This window comes from Triturus cristatus, chromosome 12 (genome assembly GCF_964204655.1).
Source record: "Triturus cristatus chromosome 12, aTriCri1.1, whole genome shotgun sequence".
NCBI classification, from domain to species: Eukaryota; Metazoa; Chordata; class Amphibia; order Caudata; family Salamandridae; genus Triturus; species Triturus cristatus.
Window position 1 is genome coordinate 290,269,803 of NC_140595.1, and position 26,688 is coordinate 290,296,490.

At 46.5% G+C, this 26,688-nt stretch overlaps 1 protein-coding gene across 3 annotated transcripts in view; it reads left to right on the forward strand.

Annotated features, from left to right (window-relative positions):
• Nucleotides 1-26,688, forward strand: part of KATNB1 (katanin regulatory subunit B1) — a 558,599-nt gene that overhangs the window by 30,929 nt on the left and 500,982 nt on the right. For all 3 annotated transcript variants that reach the window (XM_085640093.1, XM_085640095.1, XM_085640094.1), the window contains exons 2-3: nt 9,615-9,785; nt 10,508-10,579. The gene's annotated coding sequence lies outside the window, so the exon portion shown is untranslated. The remainder of the gene's footprint in view (nt 1-9,614; nt 9,786-10,507; nt 10,580-26,688) is intronic.

Sequence of the window (26,688 nt, forward strand, 5' to 3'; positions counted from 1 at the left end):
TGCATACAGGTGAACTATAATTAAAAAAAATCAAATGTGAATACTGTATGTTTGTTCATATATCGGAAGGTTTTTTATTTTATTTTTTAGCTCTCCTGAATCAAAATTGAGATGTCAATTTCAAGAAAGTTGAATTTGTGGCAATAGTTTATTTAATCATCTATGTAGTGCAATCAGTGTCACAGAATTCATGGGGAAGAAATGTATAGGAGAGAAATCTATTTTATGTAACCATTATTTATGTGGACCATCATGTAGTATTACACCTGAAAGTTCAGGGCATGACACGTTTTGCCCTTTCTGATTTTGGATTGAAGTATTGCTGAAAGATACTCCTTCTAGAGAGTGCGGCCAAATCACAGAATTGCTGTGTTTCTTGGAAATTATTATTAGGATGTTGCCAACTTGTGATTTTTTTTTTTTCAAGTTCACCCCCCCCTCCCCCCCATGTCTCAATTCAGGATATCTATGTATATATATCGGTGCAAGCTCTAATCTGACCGTGATATAAGTTCTAGGTAAAGTGTGTCCAACCCTAGGCAGCAACACAAGGTGTACTCGCATACACTAGCCAGACATAGGAGCAAAAGCTTCCCTGCCACACCCTGAACACTGTGTTTGTGCTTAGAGCTACTCAGCCGGCGGTGCTTAGTTTCAGCCAGTGGTTGCTGGTGCGGGCAGTCACCACCACTTATTTTTGGGAACTTATTTTTCCTGTGCCAGATATTTACCCGGTGCAAGAGAGGAACCACAAAGGGAAAGCAGGACCTGCAAGAGTTTGAGCTATTAGCATTGTAAATGACAATGCCTTTCATTTATGTTTTGGGTTTTAAAACATAAATAAAAGGCATTGTCATTTACAATACTAATAGCTTAAACTCTCGCAAAGGCGAGACCTATTGCATTGCAATAAAGGACCTTCTCAACCGCTTGTTAGATTGTGAATATCAGAGGAAGAGACCGGCTTGTGATGTCTTCAAAATAGTGATAAATATTGCAGTGAAGAAGATGTGCAAGTGTTGTAAATTACAAAGCCACAAAAGGTGACGTGAGAGTTGCATATGATCCGAGCTACAAACACTAATAAAGTACTCCAACACCTTTCGCTCTATGATTACACTGTCGTGACTCAGGAGCAAGAGCGCAAGGGGGGCTATATCCTGCCCTCTCCGTGATCTGAGTGTGCAGTGTGGCATTGCATAATGTCATTGCTGTCTTTGGCCTAATAAAAAAAACACTCCAGCTGTAGTAGGGCCCTGGCTTTACCTCCTGGTGCAAGGCGGGCTGTACTTTGTGGCAGGCATGGAGAGAGTGAGGGATGGTTTTGGCTGCAGCTCCAGCCTCGTACAGCCCCCCTGCTATTACTAGTGAGCGAGATGCGCTGTAGTGATGGTATTGATGGTGGTGGTTGTATTGGTGGTGGTGGTGGTGGTGGTGGCATTGGTGGTGGTGGTGGTATTGGTGGTGGCGGTACTGGTATTGGTGGTCGTGGTATTGGTGGTTGTATTGGTGGTGGTACTGGTATCAGTGGTACTAGTGGTGGTTGTATCGGTGGTGGCGGTATTGATGGTGGTGGTATTGGTGGTCGTGGTATTGTGGTTGTGGTATTGGTGGTGGGGTGGTATTGGTGGTGGGGTGGTTTTGGTGGTGGGGTGGTTTTGGTGGTGGGGTGGTATTAGTATTTGTGGTGGTTTTGGTATTGGTGGTGGTTTTGTTATTGCAGTGGTGGGGTATTGGTGGTGGTATTGGCGGTGGTATTGGTATTGGCGGTGGTATTGGATTGTGGGGGTGTTATTGGTGGCGGTGGTGATATTGGCGGTGGTGATATTGGCGGTGGTGATATTGGCGGTGGTGGTATTGGTGGTGATGGTGGCATTGGTGGAGGTGGTGGTATTGGTGGTGGTATTGGCTGTGGCGGCTGGTGACATTTGAAAATGGTGGAGCTTAAAATATGCGGTGAAGCGAATTGCGGCGAGGGAGCAGAAACGACCTTGGGGGGGGGGGGGGGCTCGGGGAAAGGCTTCCCTCCAAGAGAATTTTTTTAAAAAGAGTGGGCAAATGGTGCATTTTCAAGCAAAGTTTAGAAAGCAATGTAATGTATAAATCCTGCCAGTTACACCAGTACTAGACACATTATGTCAATGTGTTTTATCACTACACAGTGCATGTTTCATCCATGTACTAACCACACCTCACTCCATCCACTTTTTCCCAATTGTTACTTATTCAAATCTATAGATCTTATGTACCACAGTATTGTACTTCTTCTCTTCAAAGTTAGTTGTTTATTCACATCTGACTGCAAATGTATATACCTTTTAAGTGCCCTAGAGTTAAACTGAGCCAAACCACAAATGTCTAAGCCCTCACTTGTTTTACTAATGTACTTAATATAGCATTTCTCTTCCACGTGCATTTCTCTTCAACATGCAGATGTTGTGCAACTTCTCATTCTATGAATCTTTTTGTGTGAAACTCTTCCATCTTCATGTCTAGCAGCACTACATTAAAACTTTAAAATAAAAATAAAAATCCTCGGTAAATGGGCCCTGATGTACCAGTACATGAGACCTGCTACTGCTCGAATAGCCAGGTCTGGAGTAGTCTCCTGAAGGTTAGCAGGTCCTGTGTCTGCCGTAGGAGGATGGGGAGGGTATTCCATGTCCTGGCGGCGAGGTGGGAGAACGATCTGCCGCCGGAGGTCGCTCTACGGATGCGGGGGACGGTGGCGAGGACAAGGTCGGTGGAGCAGAGCTGGCGGATGGGGGTGTAGAAGATGAGTCGTCTATTTAGATATGTCGGTCGGTGTTGTGGAGTGCCTTGTGTGCGTGGGTGAGGAGCTTGAAGGTGATCTTCTTGTTGATGGGAAGCCAGTGCAGGTCTCTCAGGTGGGGTATGATGTGGCTGCGGCGAGGAATATCGAGGATCAGGCGTGCAGAGGCGTTCTGTATGCATTGTAGTTGTTTCAGGAGTTTGGCCGAGGTTCCTGCATAGAGGGCGTTTCCGTAGTCCAATCTGCTGCTGACGAGGGCCTGGGTGACCGTTCTTCTTGTTTCGGTGGGGATCCATCTGTAGATCTTGCGGAGCATGCGGAGGGTGTTGAAGCAGGAGGACGAGACGGCATTGACCTGCTTTGTCAAGGAGAGTGTAGAGTCGAGGATGATCCCCAGGTTGCGTGTGTGGTCGGTGGGTGTTGGTGCTGTTCCCAGTGCGGTTGGCCACCAGGAGTGGTCCCAGGCCGAGGGGGTGGAGCCGAGGATAAGGACTTCTGTCTTGTCCGAGTTTAGCTTCAGACGGCTGTTCTTCATACACTCAGCGACGGCTTTCATTTCTTCGTGGAGGTTGGTTTTGGCGGTCCTTGGTGAGGGAGATGATCAGCTGGGTGTCGAGATGATGAGGTCGTGCAGTCGGGCGACGTGGGCGAGCGGTGCCATGTAGATGTTGAACAATGCCGGGCTGAGGGATGAACCCTGGGGTACGCCGCAAATGATCTCGGTGGCTTCGGAGCGGAAAGGGGGAGGCGGACGCTCTGGGTTCTGCCGGAGAGGAAGGAGGAGGTCCATTCCAGAGCCTTGTCTCGGATCCCAGCTTTGTGGAGGCGTGTGCGTAGGGTGTGGTGGCAGACAGTGTCGAAGGCGACTGACAGGCCCAGGAGGATGAGGGCTGAGGTTTCGCCGTTGTCTAGCAATGCCCTGATATCATCGGTGGCGGCGATGAGGGCAGTTTTGGTGCTGTGGTTGCTGCGGAACCCGGACTGGGATAGGTCCAAAGACTGTTAATGTTTATATAGCAAAAAACGCACCCCAAACCGAACATATTAAGAGCTACAGGCCACTGCGACAGCTGGCTGCTTTACACCCTAGCGTGTGGACTTCGCAAAGTCCATGATCAAACATCAAAGTATGAAAAAACGTTTTAATCGCTTAATAAAATTAAAATCCTAATCTCCCCGGCCGTGAGTAACAAAAAATTCTTTTTTGTTAGGTGCGGCCGGGGAGATTAAGATTTTAATTTTATTAAGTGTTTTGCCCAGAATCCCAGGATGTTGAGTCAATGACGCCGGTAGGGCCCGATACTAACTCGAACCTGGCTGGTTTCCCTCAGGTGAACCAGGTTGTTCGAGTCTCGGCGTCGATGGCTCAACACACATTTTATCGCGCGACATCTGCAGCAGGGTTCATGGCCCATGAACCCTGCTGCACACTACGTCGCACGATAAAATGTGTGTTGAGCCATCGGGTCATGGGATCAATCCTGGCCGTAATGCTGGCCAGAGCAAGCACAGCTGAGCTGCCAACTTTGGAGGGGCTGCCATGTGTTCTACGTGTGCACTGTAGTCATGGTGGCGTAATGGGCAGAGCTGCTGCTGACTTTAAAGCACCAAAGTCTGCAGCTCTGCTCTGGCCATTACAGCCATGAATACATTGCAAGTGCGTCGCTCGCAGGATACACACACACACACACACACACAAAAATATAATACACACTCACTCAGAGTAGGTAGGTCAGAGGCGGACATCCATCCGACATTCACATTGCAGGCTGCCATTAAAGAAGTAGAGACCAAATGCAGCACTTCTTTCAACGGCTGACCTATGGTTCAGCATGTCAATCTCTAAATTTTTACAAACAGGGATCTGTGCATCTACTCCCGACACCTGCCGTCGTTAAGTGGCACTGGAATCCAGAGAGGATAAAGTAATCTCTCAATTTCAGTGCTCTCACAAATTTGTATAAATCCACATGCATGTTTGTCAAATCACCACCTTGGGTGGGACAAAAGTTTAAACCTATATTCAGCAATCTTGTTTCATCTGCATTTAGGATTTTATTGGAAAGGTTAACAATCTTCAAATCACTGTTTGCATTTGTAATATCCATAGAGTTAGTGACCTCACATGTTAAATTGTTACAACTCTCTTGTCCCTCGTTGCTCCAGTTGTTTTGTCTGTCGTCCCTCCTTTTGTACCTCCCTTTTGACCTCCTCTCTCCCCTCCTGGTTTTGACTGGTCCGTTTTTTGATGCAACCTGTTGCTTATACGCAACTTGGCTAGTTTTTTCTGGAAGGGCGAGGCACCTCCCCCTAAAGGGATTTCCTTGTGTTCGTTATGTGAATTCTTATACTGTGTCTTGTGTCATTGTTTCAGCCCTGATGAAGTTCCTTTGGTCGAAGGAACGAAAGGCGTTGGCTGATGGCTACTTTTACTTTTGTCACCAATAAAACTAACTGAATGGACTTAAGTATATGATTCTAACTTCATTTCTGGTGCACCGTCCTTTTCTACAAATAAAGAAGTAGTGACGCACACACTACAGTAGTGTGGGCGAGGCCTCAGAGTTAGGCCTGCCAGGGCACCAAAGGTCAGGCGATGCTCTTCTCAGGAGCCAACGCTCTCTCCACTCCCTTCCTTGTGTGCAATCAGCAATGGCGTACACGCATGAAGAGGGGAGGGGGGAGAGAGAGGCTGAGCTAAGGCAGAAAATAATCAATCACTGCACGGCTTTACAGTAAAGCCATGCAGTGATTGGTGAATATGCTCTCCATGCTCGTAGCCAATGCCCAGTCACAGGCTCCGCGTTCTCTGCCCAGAGACGCTGAAGCAGACAATCCAGGTGCTGCTAAAGCAGCGCCTGGATTGGCATGGGCAGGACAACTCGCCGCTCCATAGGAGATCGGAGGGCTGCGGCTTTGATTTCCGCCCCCTCCCCCCCCCCCCCGGCTCCTTCATTTTACAGGTAGAGACTTTTGAAATTGCGCATGTCGGGCTGGCCAGGGAAAGGCACCTGGCCAACCCAACATGCGCATTGCTGCTTCTGCCTGCTCTGAGCCTCTGGCTTAGTCTGACTCCGGCTAACCCCACCCCCTAAGCCTGCCATAGACAGACAGGCAGACTAAGTGATGTGACGTAATACCCGCGGCTGAGGCAGCTGGCTGTGGCGAGCTGAATTATTTTTAAGTAAGTTGTTGTAATTCATATTTTTGTTCCCTCACCAAGGCATGGGCTCTGGGGCAAAAATCAGTGGGGTGACTCCCAAACACCCCTATGGAGGAACCGCCCCTGGATATTGGTGGTGGTGATATTGATGGTGGTATTGGTGGTGGTATTGGCGGTGGTGGCATTGGTATTGGCGGTGGTGGTATCGACGGTGGTGGTATCGACGGTGGTGGTATCGACGGTGATGGTATCGGCGGTGATGGTATCGGCGGTGGTGGTATCGGCGGTGATGGTATCGGCGGTGATGGTATCGGCGGTGATGGTATCGGCGGTGATGGTATCGGCGGTGATGGTATCGGAGGTGATGGTATCGGAGGTGGTGGTATAATAGGAGGTGGTGGTGGTATAGGAGGTGGTGGTGGTATAGGAGGTGGTGGTACTGGCGGTGGTGGTGGTACTGGCGGTGGTGGTGGTACTGGTGGTGGTGGTGGTACTGGCGGTGGCGGTGGTACTTGCGGTGATATTGGTGGAGGCCGTGGTATTGGTGGAGGCCGTGGTATTGGTGGAGGCCATGGTATTGGTGGAGGCTGTGGTATTGACAGAGGTATTGGTGGTGGTGTTAGTAAAGCAGGCTTTTGAAAACAACCCAATAGGTGGCATTAGTACAGATGACATGTAACACAGATGTGCTGTTGTCAGCTTCAGCCCAGTAGCACAGGATTATGTGCTACCTGGAATTGACATGACTTAATTCGCTAATCATTTCTAAATCCATTTTACTTGGCGGCTTGAAACAGACACGAGATAATGCCGGGTTAAAGTGATTGAAAGCAGGTGCCTGTGTTACGGGGGCGGCTGTGCTGCTTAAAAAACACAAGCTGGGTTTAAGCTGAAGCAGCGCATGCCAAGCCTGAAGTAAGAGAAACTCAATAAAGTAAATAGTGCTTACAGACTAGATAACCATTCCCGCGTAACAACCGAAGTAGAGGGGCCAGTCACCATGGGAGGGTACAAATGAAGACAAGGCAGTACTAAGGAGGGACGAACAAGCCTATTCACGAATCCGAAGGCAGCATTTACGAAAGACGATGACACAAGCCAATGAAAAATATGGGAGGCGAGTGGGCGCAGCTTCTCTCCCATACTCTACTACTGTAGAGCGAGCAGTGCATGCACGCTGCCACTAGGCACGATCTAAAAAAGGGTCATGGTGTGTCTGATCAATTAAAGACTACCACCTTGGTATTCGGCATGCCAAAGTTTATTTGCTCTGGCCCATGCCTCTGAGCAGAGCTTCAGGCAACAGCACTCTTTCTTCCAGAAATCAAGCACTGTCTGCCAGAGTACAGTCTTTCATGCTCCCTTTACTAGATCTCAGTCTTTCCATAGACTTCCCAAACCTGTTTTCCGCTCGCCGTTTGTCTCACACACACACCTCTGGACCTCAGAGAGCCCAAGAGACCCTTAGCTGACCATGAACACTCTTACCGGACTATGAGAAACCCTTGGCAGTCCTCCACATTCCCTAAGGCAGCCTTCAAAGACCCTTGGCTGTCCTTCACATACCATTAGCTGCACACATGGACCCCCCCTCAGCCAGCTCTCTTTGACCTTTCTATCCACCAGAGCCCCTGAGACATCCTCTACAGGCTCTTAGAGGCGATCACCTTGCCATGAAGCATGCCTCTGCCAGCCATCTGCCCCACTCCGCTGACCCAGGAACCAACAAAGCATCTCTGATGGTCCTCAGACATTGGAAGTTTTCAGAGGCCTTCCACTTTCCCGTGGCCCCCAGAGCCCTTTAGGTAACACCCACTAGCCTCGTAACCCCTTTCCAGGACCTTACAGAAAATGTGACTTCAGAGGCCATGCAGGACGAGTGTGAGATGGGGGCAGGGCCTGGCCTGTGGCCAGGTCCTGCACCCAACCCCTGCTGAGCACTGTTGAACACAAGCTGTGCGCAGAATGGGTTGGAAATTGGGTACAGCATAATAAAAAACACAATAAAATTCACACAAAAAAGTTACGAACTGAGTTATGGTGGTGCTGGCTGAAACATGTAAAACCACTATACTCAAATTCACCAGTTCTGGTTGTTAACTCACAAAACAAAACACCATATGTTCTGCTGTATGCCACGGTCAAAGCTTCCATTTGCCAGTGGCACAGAAACACAAAAGCAGTTGTCAATAAATCAGTATTGCTGGCTACGCAAAATTTCATGTGTGATTTGTGTTTTGATAACTGAAACTGATGAATTTCAATGTTTTTACACGTGTGAGCGAAAAATATATCGAGTGAGTCATGGCAACTCGCCGCACTCAACATTAGTAATAAATGGCATATTACATTATGCACATTTGTGTATGATATATATATATATTTTTTACTTTTTGTTTTATTTGCGACCTGTTACCACTGACTTGCAGGTTAGTAGCAATGTTAGTGTGCCTTGTGTGCAGCACTGTGTGCTACCTACAAGTTACATAGGGATACCCCACGTGGATCTGATATATAATTGTGTTTAGTTAATCTGGTGCACGTTTACACCAAAAGCACTCCTTTTCAGTACATTTTTTGTTCGCTTTGTTGCATTACCAATATTATTTTACTAGATACTTAATTTTTCTTGATTAAGTACTTCATTGCAGCAGACACTTACGACTTAATCCACGAAGAGATTTTTTTTTTTTTTTGCTGGAAGTTTGTCATGTTGGTGTGGGAAGATTTTGTTGTAGATGAGCTGCTCATAGAATGACACAGTACCAACTGGTACTGCTAAAGATGTCAAGGATGAGTTGGCCAATCATTTCACTTTGTCGGAGTTGTCCTTAAATACCTTGTTCCGAGTCCACATATCTATGCACCGTACACAGTGACCCTGGCTGGTATTGTGGAAGACCGCTAATGTAATGTGTGCACATGATGGTTGTTTTATACTTGGCACTCAGTCATGCCTTTGGTGGCCTTCTTTCCACGTTACTTTTCTTTTAAACTTTCTAAATGTATTCCTCCAAAATCAGCATCACCCCTCTTCCTGTTGGGCTGCTCATTATAGCACACCTGATCATCATTAGATCGCTTTAAATGGCAGTATGGGTCCCTCCGCTTGCTGTGCACCCTGATCTGCCTTTCATCTGTGCTTCGCTCTTTTGGTTCAGATCCATGGCAAACCACTTTTTTAGTCTCAACCATGCAGAAAGACTGCAACTTTTACTTTCTCCGACGAACTGTGACTTGACCGATATGTTCTGTATGACGCTGGCATGTATAAAATAACAGATTTGTGTTGAGCAGCATGTACTTTCCAAATTAAAAGGTTCTAAAATAGAGGATTAGAAATCTTGTGGACAGATTTCAGAGAAATTTACAAATTTACTGAAATGGTTTATTTCACATTGTGAAAACACTTAGTGAAGCAAAGCATATACCTCAGCAGTTTTCCAACTGTGAGAGACTGCTCCTTAAATTAGAACAAGATGCGGCCAGGTGAACCCTTTATTGAGGGTGGCAGAGATGTTACAACATGCAGGAAAGGGACAATCCACAACAAACCAGTATCAAGCCAAAGTGGTCTCTTGTGAATGTATCAGTAACTGAAGTTTATAGCCCATAAACTTACCAGCAGGGATGATTTTCAGGGACTTCCTGAATTTTAAATGCTTGTCTTCTCAACAGGGCATTGAAGGAAGCCAGTTCCAGATGGTGACGTGTTGATCATGAAATGGTCAGCCTCCTAATTGTTTCTATCTTACTGGATGTATAGAGTGTCCGTGCAGAGTACCTGGTCGGTCGCTGTGATGACAACTATTTGATGAGGAGGGACAGTGATTCAATGTGAACGGACTTGTAAGTGTTGCATTAAGAGTTGAACGCCATCCTTTCTTTGTGAATCATTGTGCGGTCACCGTTGTAGGAATCATTAAATGTTAATCCAATCAGCACAAGGGTGAGGTGCCCAGTATGTTTAGTACTTTTGGCTAATTGTATTTGGTATTGTAATCATACATTTTGGAGATCACTACACGCAACATCAGATCTAATGGGGCGAAGTGCAACATGGGCGGGACCGCATGAAAAACGTGTAGATGGTAAAATACATTTGTATGATATTGTTCACCTGAGGAATCATTAATATATTTGTATTTAGATCACCTATTTTGCAGATATTTTGACGGTGTTGCTGTTGGGTCCAATAATTGAAACAAGCCGAATGGCAGATGCAAAGGGCTTCCTGTTCCTAAGTGTAGTGTTGCAGTCTTAAGAGTCATTAAGACTGACCGATTTGGGCTGCATCTAGTTTTGAACTCAGACAAGCCACTCCATTTCTTGTTGATAAGTTCCCAGGTTGTTTAGGTCTCATAAGTGTAGGTAAGGTAGCCCATGTTTACACTTGGGAAGATGTTTGCAAACCAGCTGTGCTACGTCAAGGTTGAAGATGGTTCAAGAAAGAAATATTCCTTCTGGGGTACCCACGATAGGTTTATCATAGGAGACGGACATGTTAGAGGCAATGTTGACCTAAATACACCAGATTGAATCTTACTCTGTTATGTTTTTTCCTTTTCTAGGTGTGCTCAACGTTGTGAATTTACCACAGAGTGGTGTACTTTGGCCTGGCAAGGGAAGGATAGGTTTGGGCGGTAAGTGACAATCCCTGCAGGGTCTATATTAAGTTTCTTAAGTAGCTGATTACTTTGCAAGTGTTTGAACGGCTGTCGAACTTCACCAGTCTGCCAGAGACAATTTGGTGATGAAAGCATTGATGGCTAGTTTGCACGTGTTCAAAGTCATTGGAATCTTTCACACACATTTTGTACGTTGATTTCGGAAAGCAAATTTTGGCTCAAAATAATGTTATTCAGAAAAGATATATGATCGGTTAAGGAAGCTGTTGACATTTGTTGAATTGTGATAATTTGCCCTTTCAAAAGTAAACGTTTTTATAAACACAGCAAAAAAAAAAAGTCTGAATTATAAAGAGGTTAATTATGAATGTGCAGTGGTAAACGGTTACTGTGCAAATACCTACTAATTGATTCATAAAATTATTCTATGTAGCAAAAAAAGCAGCCCATCTTGATGTTTATGATATGTGTTAATGTTCTTTTTTGGAATATTGTTTGTTGGTATTTTGTTAGGTTTTTGTTGTAATGATTTTTTTAAATTAATTTGTACAATGAATAGTTACTGACTGCTTAACTGGGTTTGATGACCATGGCATTGCATACTTTATGATGTGGGGCGATAGGCTTTAAGGATTTGATCATCCTAATATTACTGTTAAATCACTGTGAAAAATTCAGAGGGTGCTATTAGAAGAAGTTATCTCAGGAAAATTTGCAACCTGTGACATAGTGAACTCCAAGATGTTACTTTTGCAAGCTGCTGTAATAATGCAAATGCATGACTACTCAATGTAAGGATTTTTTTCAGAAGGCTCTGGTTGGGTTGTATGGTAAATTTCTAAGTTGCCTAGTACAAACTGTTTATCGGGTTTTTGGAAATTTGCTGTTAAATGATAAAAACGTGCGGTTTTGCAGGCCACTTGGGTTTTCCTGTGGCAGTTCTTGGTGGAGCACCAAAGGTACCACTAACGTAGCTCTGCAATTTTCTAATGAGGGTCTGGAGCACTTTGTGTTTGGGAAGAACCATGCGAGGGGATCCACAAAAAATGTGCCCCACCAAGGGTGCAAAATATCTTGATACAGCCCTGGTTCAATGAGATTGTTGAACAAGTCACTTCTGCTACGGACGTTTAGAAAAACAAAATAGAAAAGTAGTTGCACTGGAGAGGGAGAATTTGCAAGTTACGTTTTCACACTGCGAGATTTGTTTCTGACCTTTAGTCAAAGACAAGTCTTAGACACACTACTAGATCAAAGTAAACCCATTTGTACCCTTCAGATCCCTAGTAAATCATTTGTTATCATCATTGCACATTATAACATTAATACAGTGCAGCATAATAATATGCTCTTGGGTAGAAAGATTTATGTATTTTTGGTTTAATACATGGGTAAACCTGTTATTTTAATTAAGTAGCAAAGTGAGATGCATAATTTCTGCACCCATTGTCGTCACCTGATGAAAAATAAGGAACAGTAAGATTAAGTGATTTGCCCAGGATCACACAGATTGGTCAAGTAAGGCACACTGGGATTTCCCTCTTTGTTTCCAGATTTTATTGCCTTCAGTTTAGGTGCTGAACCGAACTTCCTTCTCACTGTTGGTCAGTGATTCACAGGGATCTTACCACTTCAAAAGTACAAGTCCATAGCGTAAAAGTATTCTTACTTGGGTCTCTTGCTGAAGTATTGTATTCAAGCATGTCAAAGTCTACAATATCCCATAGCTCATGAAAGCATGCTAAGGTTGTTGGGGAGGATGCTTTTTACCAAGTACCAGAAATAAACATTCTTTCTGCACCCAGTAACTGGGTTAGAGTGAATTTGCCCTCTTTAGACATATGTGCATTATTTGCCCCTCCTAATCCTAGAAGACACACAGTAGATTGCCGCTAGGGTACTTACTTATATCTTTTATAGTATTCAAAACCTTCTTCCCAAAAATATGGGGATGTAGCAGAACCACCTGGGGCCGTATTAAATAAGGTGCCCTGGGGGCGCAACGGCAATGGGCGTTTGCGTCTGCTTTGCGCACCCCTGGGGTACTATGGTATTCTAGAAGGGGCGCAGATGCTTGTTCGTCCCCTTCTATAATATCGATAGCACTGGCGCACTTAAAGGGCCAGCGCTATCAACAGAGGGTCATCCCTCATTTTCATAGGGGCGGGCCCTATGCAAATCAGGAAATTCCTTTGACTCTATGCCCGCGCCGCATTACAGACGCTGGCGCAGAGTCAAAGAAGCCCTCAGAGGGCGCACTGACAGTGCGCCATTTAAAAGGTGGCACACTATCAGTGCTCTCCCTGAGAGCGGCCTCTGCAGGGGTAAAGGGGGTCCCATGGACCCCCCCCTCCCCGACATACCCTTGCAGGCGGGTGCAGTTACTAACTGCACCCGCCTGCAAGGGTATCAGTAATCCTCTTTGAAAGTGCAGGCGGGTGCCGCCTGCACTGTGAAAACACAGAGCAGCTGCTCTGTGTTTTCACATGAATGCGCTGCCCCCAGGGCAGCGCAAGTTCGTGGCTGCCCCCAGGGCAGCACATTCACCATAATGGGGCGCATTGGCTTTGTTTGCGCCAGCGCACCTTTTCAAAGGTGCGCTGGGTGGAAACCATGCCAATACGTAATACGGCTGCAGATATGAAGTTGCCCACATCTATTCCACTCCTGGCTCACTTGCTTGAATGTTTAGGGAGCATGCTTTTGATTCTGCAGCATGAGGTACCATTGTAACAGGGCTTATAAACTGTTTTTCATGTGTTAATGGCTATTATAACTACACAGTATATTCCTCCACACTTCCTCCCTTTCCTCCTATTCCATTTGTATGCGTGGACAGGCTTGCGGTAGATTTTGATATTTCCAGGAGTGACCATGATGTCTGCTTTACCAATTGATTTAATGCAGAGATTCTACCTCTGCATTTGCCTTCGAAAAATGTCAAAACCCGTAAAAGGCCCTCTGTGTCTTGGTACTCCGAGTTCCTGAGACGAGCAAAACTGGTTTGTAAAAAAAATGGTGTAAGAATTATTTAGTGGGGGACAAAGAACATCTAAAGTCTGCACTGAATGCCTATAAAAATCTCATGTGCACTTCAAAAGCGGGATATTTTGGAAAGTCTATCCTAGAGACTCCACAACAAACTCTTTGAAATTGTACATGAGCTCTCTGATACAGAATGTACCAAGCAAGCCTTTGCAGTATTTATGGGATAATCTGGCGGACTCTTTTGATACCAAGGTTCATGCTGTTGTTTCCGCAATAATGCATCCCACCCGTGTCCAGTTTGCCACAGTTTGACGGCTGTCTGCAGTGTGGAATCTAGCTGCTTTACCTAACAACTTGGAGTGCTTTGAGGCGATGGATGTCCGAGGACTGTTTAAGGGCGGCGGCTTTGTCCATTTCTTAGGGGTCTCCATTAGACCCACTAGTGGTTCCCAATCTGTGCGCCGCAGCACCCCAGTGCGCCATTAAAAGTAGCCTGGAGCGCTACGAAAAGATGTGCACCAACCTCACAGTTTGGAAACAACTGACTGATACACAATAAGGGTAATACTAGGGGGTGGAGGGTCGGATGCTGCAGACAGGGATTTGGAATCAGTTGCAGCTTAGTCTTCTTCTCCAGAGGCCGTAACAGTGCAAGCGCTGCCGCACCTTGATTACAGTTCAGGCAGAACCTTTCTGGGGAGGAGGACCGTGCCTGAGTGGGACACACAAGGTCAGCAGGCTGGTAGACGGGGCTGCCGGGATTTAAGCCCTTGTGCCTGGAGTGAGACTCCAATGAAAGTATAAGTGAACACTTGCAAACAGCCTGATTTGATATACGACGGCCCTTTGCTAATTATTTATAGCGCATGGGGGCCACCTCCGGTTGAGCACTGCCGGCTGTTAGCCGCGTTCTCCAATTTACACATATTATGGGAAATTATCTTGGTAGGTTAATGTGCATGCTGCTTAGAGCTGTGCAAAACGTGTGGGTTATATCGATTTTGGAAAGACTAACTCTGGATTAGAATGCAAACGGTGTGCATTTGCTTCCCTAATTTATGGTTTGAGCGCAATACTTACCTATGTCTGCTACCATTTGTCCTTAACATGACATTTGCTATTTGTTTTATCCATGTCCACCTTGCACGGACCTAGCAGTGTGTGCTGCCCTCTAGGTATAGGCCCCACCACCCCATCACTGTTCTCCATTTCCTGACATGCCTCTGACTATTGTACTTAGTCTTTGCCTTCATAATGTTCTATTTAAACACAATGGGGTTGTGCAAGGACAGTGATTGCTTTTCAATCTTCCATCTAGTCCTGTACACTCAGACACACCCAGCACCTCCCTCCTGATGTTCTCCACAGATTGTTTTGAACCAAACCTCTTGTCAGAGTTTGCACAGTGTCACCCCAGTAGTCCATGGACAGTTTTTTTTATATATGTCACTGCTTTGAGAGTCCTGTTTGAAGAAGTCCGGTTTTGTGTGTGTCCCGGACTAGACTGACGCAAAACAAATGGGCTGCAGAAGCATCGTAAATTGAAATGTACATTAATTAATTCAGTGCAGTTTATTTATTGAATCACATTATATAGTTTCCAGCATTGAAATCAGCCTCCTCAATCATGCAGCTGTTGTCCTGGGTTCGCTTTGATGCAGGCAGTACTGCGCTTACATGAATACCGAAGTCGATCTTCAACTCTCCAAAGTTGCCTGCTGTGTAGACTCAGTGGAAATGATGTAGCAACGCTTATTGTGCAGTGTAGTAAATAGGGCGTGGTGGGACACTGATTGCAGGACAGGATCGCCACAATAATCGGAACAGCAAAACTGTAAGTACTAATGCAGCAGGGAGAAGCCTGCCCTTGATTTCAGGGCTGCCCGTGCACACCATAATACTGCCAAGGCACATTCCAGATCTACCAGTACATATCACAGGGCTTCTAGTGCACATTTCTGGGCTGGCTGATAAAGAGCCCCCAGTGCGCATTCCAGGTCTTCCAGTGCATCCAAGGAATATGAGGGCTGCTTTTCCCTGCCCTCTGCATAATCCAGGTGTCCCTGTTTTGGTAAAGTGAAGCCATGTGCCACTTCAGTCTACTCGTATCCATTGTGCTTTACCCGCCACAAATTATGAAACACACAATAGATGCACTCTTACACCTAGAGATCTTGTGAAAGGAGCCAATGAGAATTATTTCTTATGTCCCCCACCCATCTCACCCTCCATTTGGTTCCCAGGAGTGAGTCCCACATATAAGATTAGAATACCTTCATTGGCTTTATCCCACCCGCCCCAAAAAATAAAATAATGGGGATCCGCGGCCAACGGCCAATAGGTCAAGAGAGACGCAGGTCGAAAAAGTTTGGAAAAGCATGGAAGAAGCAGGTGGGACATCTGCTATTCCTCCTCTTCTAACTGTATGTTACCAGTCCTTTTGGAAAAGGGATCTACTACTTCCACCCTTAAAGCGTCAGCAACTTATTAGTTCTCAGCAACTATCGCCCCATCTCTCAGTTGCCTTTTCCAGTCAAAATCTCAGAAAGGTTCGTCAATACGAAACTTTTAGATTACCTGGAAACATGCCTTCTCCTTGATGAGGCACAAGTGGATTTCAGGCCCTTCCATAGCACTGAGTCAGTCCTGGATGATCTGAGGATGGCAGTGGATCGTGGTCAAAGTGCAGCTTTACTATTACTCAATCTGTCTGCTGCCTTTGACACGGTGAATTGCAAGGTCGTGGCCTCCACATTATTGGAGATCAGGGTGAGTGGATGAGCGCTTGGTTGGATTCAGTCTTATCTAGAAGATGGAACACAAGCTAAGCGCATTTTGTTTTTAATCTGCCTTTAAAACAATGGACCATTTGGTGCCTCGGGGTTCACCATTAAGTCCAGCCCTGTTTAATGTCTACCTCTATCCACATGCCTCACTCATCGATCATATGGCATGAATTTCAATAATTATGTTGATGATACATGGCTGATCTTAACTTTGGATAAATCCCAGCCAAATATGCTAGATGTGTTGCACAGTTGTCTGAGAGATGCTCAGGATGGCTCAGTAATAATTCCCTAAAATTCAATTGAGACAAAACTGAGATCCTCTGGTGCACCAAGGGCAAGCCGGTGTCAGGATTACCTTCCAAATTTTGGCCTTGGGTGAATAGTGCTAAACCGGAAGTATCATCAGTGGGGCGCAATCTAGGCTTTCATTTTGACTGATCTCTCCCTTGACGTCTGTCAACAAGACCCTTGCTGCTTGCTTTGCTCCTTAAACTCTGTAAAATCCTACCTAATCTCCCTCCTCCCACGAGAGCACTTGTTGTTCAAAGTAGAATTCTAAGTAGACTTGACTACTGTAATGCAGTATTCCTAGGTTCTCCCAATCATTTACTTAAGAGACTGCAGTAAGTTCAATCGGTTGCTGCCAAATTGTCCTTGAATGTGCCTGGATATTCATTGTCATCTTTAGCACTTGCAGAGCTTCACTGGCGTTCTGTGAATGAAAGAGTCAATTTCAATTCTTGCTGCATTACTTTAGGGCAGTACATAAGAAAGGTCCTATCTTCTCGCAAAGAAAATACAAGCACTGCTCTCCTTCTAGAGTCTTGCGCTCCTGTAAGGCAAATCATCTTAGTATCCCTAAATTCTATAAAGTTAGGACTGGTGTCCAGGCTTTCTTAGTTAGAGCTGCATTACTTTGGAACAGCTTGCCACACTCATTAAGAGCATATTAAGATCTGCTCCTGTTTAGGAAAGTACCCCTTTTGACCGTTATTTTCCTAATATACAAGTTCCAGGATACCTTTGAGGTCTCAGTAGCGTTTTACAAACACATTTGCATTTTCATTCTACTTGGATGTTATAAACATCTCAGAGAGGTGTTAGTTTTCTTTTGACTGCTCCCCTATTGGTTAGATAGAGAACTCAGAGGTGTTTCTGCAGATAAGAAACTCTGTCAGAGTCATCCATATTCAATACCACCATACTATCATGTAATCCCAGTGTGAAAGAGGGATGAAGTTAATTGGCATGTGATTTGTAGGCAACTGCAACATGTCCCAAAGAGTTTCCAATGCTACAGCTTGCTTCATGTGAAACCACTGCCTGTCCAATACCCTGCTGGTTCACTCTGCCAATATGTGCAAGTGTGCTGTTCAGTAATATTTCACTGTATTAGGGCAGGCTAGACACCCTGCTAGTCTGCAACACAAGGGACATGCATGCCACTAGGCAGATTCTCTCCACTCCCACACACATTTCACTCTTTTAGCTTGCCTGGGCGTTGGTTCATGCCAAGGTATTGCAACAAATGCCTGCTCAAACTGGTACGAAAGACGAGGAAACACATTCTTTTTGGTGTCATAGATTCTGGCCAGTCAAAAAATATATAATGTGTCTTCCATCTTCCTTCATTGTCGACAAAATAGCTCAAAGTAATGTTGAAAGCAACTTTTTTAGGTGTATTCTAGACATTTTTTGACTTCTCTCCACCTAAAGTTTGTTCTGTCATTTCTGTTGCTATTTGTGGACCCTGACGTAAATTGAATATTTCAAATGTGTCCCTAATTTCAAATTCAGCCTCTTATCTAAAAATGATAGAAGAGATTTTCATGGGCCTTCCCAAGGAGAGAAGAGTATCCTCTGCTAATACATTGGTCTTTATGTTGTGTCATGGAATGGTGTGCCCTCTATGTGTGGGTTTTGTTGTACCCTACTGGCAAAGGGTACTGTAACTAATGTCAAAATGGAGGGTCAGAACACATCATTAGCGTATCCCTCTCTTAAGGTTAAACATTTTCATCTTGTCTTCATTAAGGAGGTGCCTGCCCTTATGGGCTGCTCGTATTTAGTCTCCAAATCTGTGTCCAAACCCTATTCTGTTGTTTACTTTTTCCCTAAATACCCTGTTGATGTGGTGAAGGGCCTTCTCTGCAACCAGAACTAATCAGATCGCAGGGAGGTGCTTCTTACGTTTTCATTAAAGGAGCAGATTTCTTCATAATAACATGTTTGACGGCCCATATTAAAACCTTTTTGGAAGGCACTGCTCTCTAATCGATGAGGATTTTAGAGGAGATTTTTGCATTCAAATTTATAAGGGCGTTATAGGCACTATTTTGGTAGTCCTTACCTAGCTCCGAGATCATTGTGATACCTTCTTTCTGATGGATACATCTGCCAGTGGATTCCTCACCTTGTGAATATCCCCTGCGCCAGCATTCCACTGAACTTTTTCCCCCAGCTCTCTACGCCGACGATGTCATAATGCATCGGCTCCGCTCGCGACTCTGTATGACGTCACCGGAGCCATAAGAGAGCCACGTCAGCGTGATGACGTCAGTTCCCTTTTTTCCGCGCCGTCGACGCGAAACGGTTTTTCCAGTACTCTCCTGCTACTTTGTAGTTGTTAGGTGTTACTGTTGTCGAAAATCTGTAATGTCTTCGACGAGGAAGTCGGGTTTTAAGCCCTGTAGGGAATGTGGGGGCCACATGTCTATAACGGACCCTCATGATGATGATTGTTTGTGGTGCCTCTCGTCTGACCACGATGTTGAGGATTGTTCAAGCTGTAGGAGGATGAATCCGAAGGCATTGAAGGAGAGGAAGGCGAAGCTGTTTATGGCCAAGGTCGGAAAGGAGAAGGGAGGTAGAAAGAAGAAGTCGAGGCCGGAGTCGTCGACTTCGAGATCATCGAAGTCGAAGAAACATCATAAAAAAAGGAATCATTCTTCTCGGCGCCGGTCTTCAAAGAACAGGAGGTCGAGATCGGCTTCGCCTCGACGACGCCGAAGTAAGGAATTGTCACCTTCTCCTTCTCCTTCTCCTTCTCAGTCTCCGGAGGGTTCTCCTCCGCCGAAGTGTGCTCCAGCGCAGTCACCGGCGCAGTCCTCAGCGCAGTCACCGGCGCCTTCTTCGGCGTCTTCTCCTGTTCCAGTGGAGTCTCCTGTTCCAGTGGAGTCTCCTGTTTCTGATCTTGAGCAGGAACAAAGTAAGGAGCCTTCTCCAGGGCCTGAGGATGCTCCGGCGGAGAACACTGCGGCGCTGTTGCCAGATACTCCGCAGAAGGATACAGGTCCGGTTCCTTATCCTCAGTTCCCGGCTCCAGGTACTGATTCTTCGCATTTTTTAAATGCCATGTATGGAATCTTCAATCGGGCTGCCTTCCCATCCGGTGCACCGACTGGTGCCGTGGGTCCTATGGCTTATACTTTGGGGGTGCCGCAGCATTACGCTCAGGCCCCGTTTATGCCCTTTCTGCCGATGGCGCCTTCGTGGCAGTTTCCGGCGCCGTCTGGGGATCCATCACGACTTCGGCTGGATCGTCCTGCTTCGGAGCCTTCCTCGACGCCGTTGCCAACTCCCTCGGCTCCGCGTCCGGCGCCGCCGACTCCGTCTTTGGCGCTGCCGACTCCAACACCTCTGGCTCCACCGACGCCGCGTACGACGGCGATGACGCCGGCTCCACGAATTCATTCAAGAAGGGAGGCCCAAAGGGTCTTGGATGAAGAAAGGTATAGAGTGGAGGTAGAGGAAGGTGAAGTGGACACATCCTCTGATGAGTTTGAGGGGATACAGGTGGCTAGTGGCCTGGATACGACCCCTGAGTGGGAGCATACGTCAGCTAGATCCTCTCCACCACAGGAATTGGCTCCTTACCATATGGTTATTAAAAAGGCCGCAGAACTGTTAGATTTGCAGTTACCCTCTGCGGAATATAAGTCAAACCTGCTGACGGAGGTGCTGCACTCACCTACTTCAACTTCGGAGCCTTTACTGCCTTTTAATGAGGCCATTTTGGAGCCTGTTTTGGAGGTATGGCGAAAACCACTTTCTTCTCCGGCGGTTTCCAGCAGGTGGCGAGAAGATGCAGGGTGGCACCTGGGGATCCGGATTTTCTTTCTACACACCCGTCTCCAGAGAGCCTGGTTGTGCAGGCATCCTGCTCGAAGCATGCTCCCGCAGATAGAGAGTCCAAAAAGGTTGACCAGGCGGCTAAGAAGACTTTCTTTTCGGGAAGTATGGCTCTAAAGTCTACCAATGCCACGTGCTTGCTGGGTCGTTATGTGCATGCCTTAATGGACTCAATGAAGTCTTTAGCCCCTAAGCTGCCTGAGGGTGATAAGGCGTCCTTCATGGAGGTAGTTGTGGACACTCGGGCTGCTGCTAGACAGGTGATCCAATCAGGGCTCGATACAGCAGATTAGGTGGCGAGGATAATGGGCTCTTCCATAGCCACAAGAAGGCAGGCATGGCTCCGTTCTTCTGGCTTCTCCGCGGTTGTTCAGGCCACATTAGTGGATTTGCCATTTGATGGACAGAAGTTATTTGGAGAGAAAGCTGACTCCGCCCTACAAAGATTTGAAGACAGCTGGGTAACGGCTAAGTCTTTGGGTCTGCAAGCTCCTGCTAAGGGATCTGGTTTTAAAAAGTTTAGGGGTTTCGGAAGATCTTCCTTTCGCTCCTTCCGACAGCCTCAGCAGCAGCAGCAGAATCCCCTCTATAGGTCCTATAGGGGGAGACAAAGGGGTCGGTGAGGTTCTGGACGCAACCCCTCTTCTTCTTCCTCCTCCTCTGCTCCCAATGAGGCTTCAGGGAAGCAGCCCTAGATCCCCCATCGCAGATCATGTAAGACCTGTGGGGGGTCAGGTGTCCTACTTTCTGTGGGGTTGGAAATCTGTTACGACAGACCTTTGGGTTTTGAACCTCGTGGAGACTGGGTACGCCCTTCCCTTTCGGGAGTTTCCTCCCCCTTACCCTCCTTGCCAAGGTTACTGCTCAGAGGACCATCTGCTTCTTCTGCAGAAGAAGGTTTTAGCTTTGCTTCAAAAGGGTGCGATAGAGGTGGATCCGGAGCAGGAAAGGGGTCAGGGATGCTACTCCCGGTATTTCCTGATCCCCAAAAAGGACGGCAGATTGCGTCCGATACTGGACCTCAGAATCTTGAACTTTTACCTGAAACAGGAGAAATTCAAGATGCTGACCCTTGCGCAGGTTCTTCAAGCGTTGCAGCAAGGAGACTGGATGGTGTCGATCGACTTGCAGGACGCGTACTTCCATGTCCCAATCCTGAAGTCGCACAGGAAGTATCTCCGTTTTACGGTTGGGTCGCAACATTACCAGTTTGCGGTCCTTCCGTTTGGTCTTACTACCGCACCTCGAGTCTTCACGAAGGTGATGGCAGTGGTGGCTGCTCATCTCAGGAGGTCGGGGATTCCAGTTTTCCCCTACCTGGACGACTGGCTTCTGAAGGCAGAGTCCCCAGAGATGGTGCAGCGTCATCTGCAGGTAACATCTCAGCTGTTATTCGACTTGGGTTTTTCGATAAATGTGCCCAAATCTCACCTGGTGCCCTCTCAACGCAACCTGTTTATAGGGGCAGTACTGGACACTACTGTGTGTCGAGCATTTCCTCCTCCTCAAAGAATTCTCGACATACAGGAGATGGTCCCTTTATTCCACAATGGAGCGGTTGTTCCAGTTCTGAAGGTCCTTCGCCTGCTCGGTCTGTTCGCTTCCTGCATCCTGTTGGTCAACCATGCATGCTGGCACATGAGGGCGCTCCAGTGGTGTCTCCGCAAGCAGTGGTATCAGCACAACGGAGATCTCAGGGAGTCGATCAGGATCTCCAGAGAAGCTGCAGCGGATCTATCTTGGTGGAGCGTGGAGGGCAACCTGTCTCAAGGAAAACCCTTTCATCTACCTCCATCGGTGGCCACAGTGATTTCGGATGCCTCCACCCTGTGGTGGGGCGCTCATCTGGGGGATCTGGAGATCAAGGGTCTTTGGTCTCCAGAGGAAAGGCTGCTTCATATCAACCTTCTGGAATTGCGGGCGATTCGTTTGGCGCTCAAGGCCTTCCTCCCTTCCCTTCGCGGTCAGTCTGTTCAAGTCCTGACGGACAACACTACCGCGATGTGGTATGTCAACAAACAGAGAGGAGTGGGGTCTCTTTGTCTATGTAGGGAGGCCCTACGTCTGTGGACCTGGGCTCAAGTCCATCGGATTTGTCTGATGGCAAATCATCTGGCCGGGGTGCTGAACGTACGTGCGGACAGTCTGTCGGCAGTTCTCCGCCGACCACGAGTGGAGGCTCCATCCAGAGGTGGTTCGTCATGTCTTTTGGCCGTGGGGGACACCTCGGGTGGACCTGTTTGCCACCCGCGAGAACGCGCACTGCCCGTCATTCTGCAGTCTCCAGTTTCCGCTGCAGGGGGCGTTGGGGGACGCTTTTCAGTTGAGTTGAGGCTCGCGACTCCTTTACGCGTTTCCTCCCATACCCTTGATTCCTCGAGTTCTGAGGAAGATTCGCCAAGACCGGGCCCAAGTTATATTGATCGCCCCGGATTGGCCTAGAAGGGTGTGGTACACAGATCTTCTCCACCTCTCCTTGTGCCCTCCGCTCCCGTCTCTGTCTGAGGGCAGACCTCCTCTCGCAGTCGGAGGGGCAGGTTCTGCACCCCCACCTCCAGAGCTCACACCTTCATGCCTGGAGATTGAACGGGGCAACCTGAGTTCATTCTCTCTCCCGCCTGATGTGGTGGATGTTATTTTATCGGCCAGGCGACACTCCACCAAGTCCATTTACTCCTACAGGTGGTCTAAATTTGTTAAATGGTGTGGAGAGAGATCCATTAACCCTTTAAAAGCCCATCTTTCTGATGTGCTCCAGTTTGCTCTTTCCTTGGCTCAGCAGGACTGTGCTGTGGCCACGGTCAAGGGCTATCTTTCGGCCTTATCGGCTTTTCTATGCCTTCCTGATCAAACGTCTCTATTTAAATCTCCGGTTGTAATGAGGTTTATCAAGGGCCTTACAAATATGTTTCCTCCCACTCCCTTTGTAATGCCACAGTGGGACCTTAATCTTGTCTTAACTTTTCTGATGGGGTCCCCGTTTGAGCCTCTTCATAGCTGTCCTTTGAGGCTGTTGTCCTTTAAGGTGGTCTTTCTTGTAGCCATAACCTCGGCAAGGAGGGGGAGTGAGCTTTAGGCTCTTAGTTCTAAACCCCCTTTTCTTACATTACATGCTGAAAGGATGGTTCTCAGGACCAGGGCTGCTTTCCTGCCAAAAGTTGTTACTCCGTTTCATTTGGGGCAGTCCATTACTCTCCCTGTTTTTTTATCCACCTCCTCATCCTTCCAAAGAGGAGGAAAGACTCCATCGCCTGGATCCAAAGAGGGCTGTGAGTTTTTATTTGGACAGAACGAAAGACTTTCGTCTGGACGATCAGCTCTTTGTTGGCTATGTGGGTCATTCGAAAGGAAGAGCGGTGCACAAGCGCACTTTGTCGAGATGGATTATCCTTGCCATCAAGATCTGCTACGCCCTGGCTGGTAAGACTCCTCCTGAGGGTATTAGAGCTCATTCAACTAGAGCTAAATCATCTACATCTGCTTTGGCCCGGGGTGTTCCTGTGGCAGATATTTGTAAAGCCGCGACTTGGGCCTCCCTCCATACTTTAGCAAAGCATTATTGCTTGGACTCTGAGATGAGGAGGGAGGGCACTTCGCGCGCTCTGTCTTGCAAGACTTTCTGGTATAGGAAGGTGGACACCCTCCTCCGGGAGTGGGGACTGCTGTGGGAATCTATTCACAAGGTGAGGAATCCACTGGCAGATGTATCCATCAGAAGAACAAGTTACTTACCTTCGGTAACGCTTTTTCTGGTGGATACAGTATCTGCCTGTGGATTCCTCACTGGCCCACCCGCCTCCCCGTTGTCCACCTTTGTATACCTTAAAAGTTGTCTTGCTTGAGATGTTGTTACACTTTCTTGTATATTGGTAGGAAATGCTTGTTTTATTTAGCTTTTCTTTTCCTTGTATACTTTGTGAAAATGATTGTATATTGTATACTGTGTATACTTTGTATCTGTCGTTGGTCCACCTGTGCGCCTCGGAGGCACGGAAAAAATGGGTGGAACTGACGTCATCACGCCGACGTGGCTCTCTTATGGCTCCGGTGACATCATACGGAGTCGCGAGCAGAGCCGATGCATTATGACGTCGTCCACGTCGGCGTAGAGAGCTGGGGAAAAAAGTTCTGTGGAATGCTGGCGCAGGGGATATTCACAAAGTGAGGAATCCACAGGCAGATACTGTATCCACCAGAAAAAGCGTTACCGAAGGTAAGTAACTTGTTGTTCGTCACTGATGGTGTCTCTCTCTGCTTTACAGTAAATGTGTAGAAGAGCTCAGTCAGTCGGAGAAGCGTACATCAATAAATATTTTATAGTTCTTAATTCTGTACCCATCTGGGCCTGCAGATGTAGTGGTGTTTGCGGCCTTAAGTGCTTCTTTAACTTGCATAGCTTGTGGTTTGTAAGTTTCTTTCTGGTGCTTAGCCGATAGTCTGCTCATTTGTAAGGCCAGCAGGTTTCACTCTGCATCATGCTCATCTTGAACCCTTCCATGTGTAATCTTGGTTAGAACTCCCTGAATATTTTATTTTCTGTTTTTTCACTTCTAAGAAACCCACTCTTGTGATCTTTAAGCCCACCCACGTGTCATATTTTGTACTGTTCTATAACTTTTTGCCGGTATGTTACCTTCACAGTTTTCCCTTTTCCTCAACGCCTTGTCCAAGTCTAAAGCGATTTTGTTACACCTGGTTTGTTTTAAACAAACCTAGCTCATTTTGATTTCATTAATTCCCTTCCCTGTACTGTGTGATTTGTGTTGAGATTCTAGCTCAGCTAGTTCTGTACTATGTGATTTTTGCTGAGATTTAAGGTCACCTAGTTCTATATATGTTTTTCCCTCTACCAGGCTGTGTTTCCTCTTTTTGTGTGCTGCTTTGGCAATTGGGGGCATCCCATCATGGCTGTGAGACTGGCCCAGTTAGTTGACACATAGTCGGATCTTGCATGTTTATCTTTATATCATTTTGGGCGTGCATTAGGTATTCTGTGGTCACGTTTCCACCAATTTAGGTGGTTACTTTAGTATCAAGCGCTTGAGCACTCTATCTAATCAAACAATTATTTAATAACTTTGAAAATAATTTTCCTTAAGAGTATAATACAATAATAAATAATATATATATATATATATATATATATATATATCTTTTAGTATAATACTAATACAAGTTAGATCCAGAAGTGCTACTGGTTAACTTCCATTTTGGCTCTCACGGAATGGGCACAATGATCTGTGAGGATTCTGCACACAGCTATAATCAGCCTGTCTGAAGCAGTAATCTGGGACAGAGAAAAGCCGAGCCCTGAAAAGGAAACTTCCTCACATTGAACAACAGAAGCTGCAGTCCCACTCCTCAGACACCATTACTTTACTATGAACACTACTAGTCCAGGGAGGGCTAGATAACCCACTATGTTCTTGCTGCAGGGCCAGTCTAGGATTAACATAACCAAACATGTTTTATGGCTGCCAGTAACTAGTGTGTGACCATGGACAGCTACCACATTGTTCCTGGGTGAACACTAGCAAGCAAAGTATGAAATCTAGCCAGTACTGCTAATTCTCAGTGACGAGGGGGTAAATGATATTTGTATGAGCTCCGCATTAGGCTGTAGGCTCATGGGTTTCATTTTTTTTTTTAACTTGCCACTTTTTTTTTTTCTAGTTAATTTATCACTTATGGACCAACATGATTGACTGTGATCTTGGTGGCAGGTAACAAATGCATGATTGTATGTTGGTTAGAGAAAATCTGCCTGCTTCATGGCTGACCAAGGCTGGTTTGCACATGGCTTGGTGTAGTTTGAGGTGGCATGGTGGCAAAACAGCCATGGGTTGGAATACTACCCTGAGTGATTTACCATGGCTAGACTATTTGCAAACATTCCTTGCAACATATGTTGTGTGTTTAATATAATGCCCTATATGGCCATGGGTATACTCCGATCTGGGTCACATGCTCGCTGTTCCACTGGAACTAAGCTGCACGTGACTGAAGATACTCAACTGGGCAGAAATCTGCTTTGGGTTCCTTGTGTTCTGGCTCAGAGAAGACCTGCCTGGCTTGGCAGTTCATACTGGACTGTTCCTGTTGGAGAAGCACCAAGGCTGATTTGCATATGGCTGGGTCTAATCTGAGTTGGCAGGGTTGTTACAAACAGTTATGGGTTGGGGTGCTGCCCTGAATGAATGTGGTTATTTTGCAAGC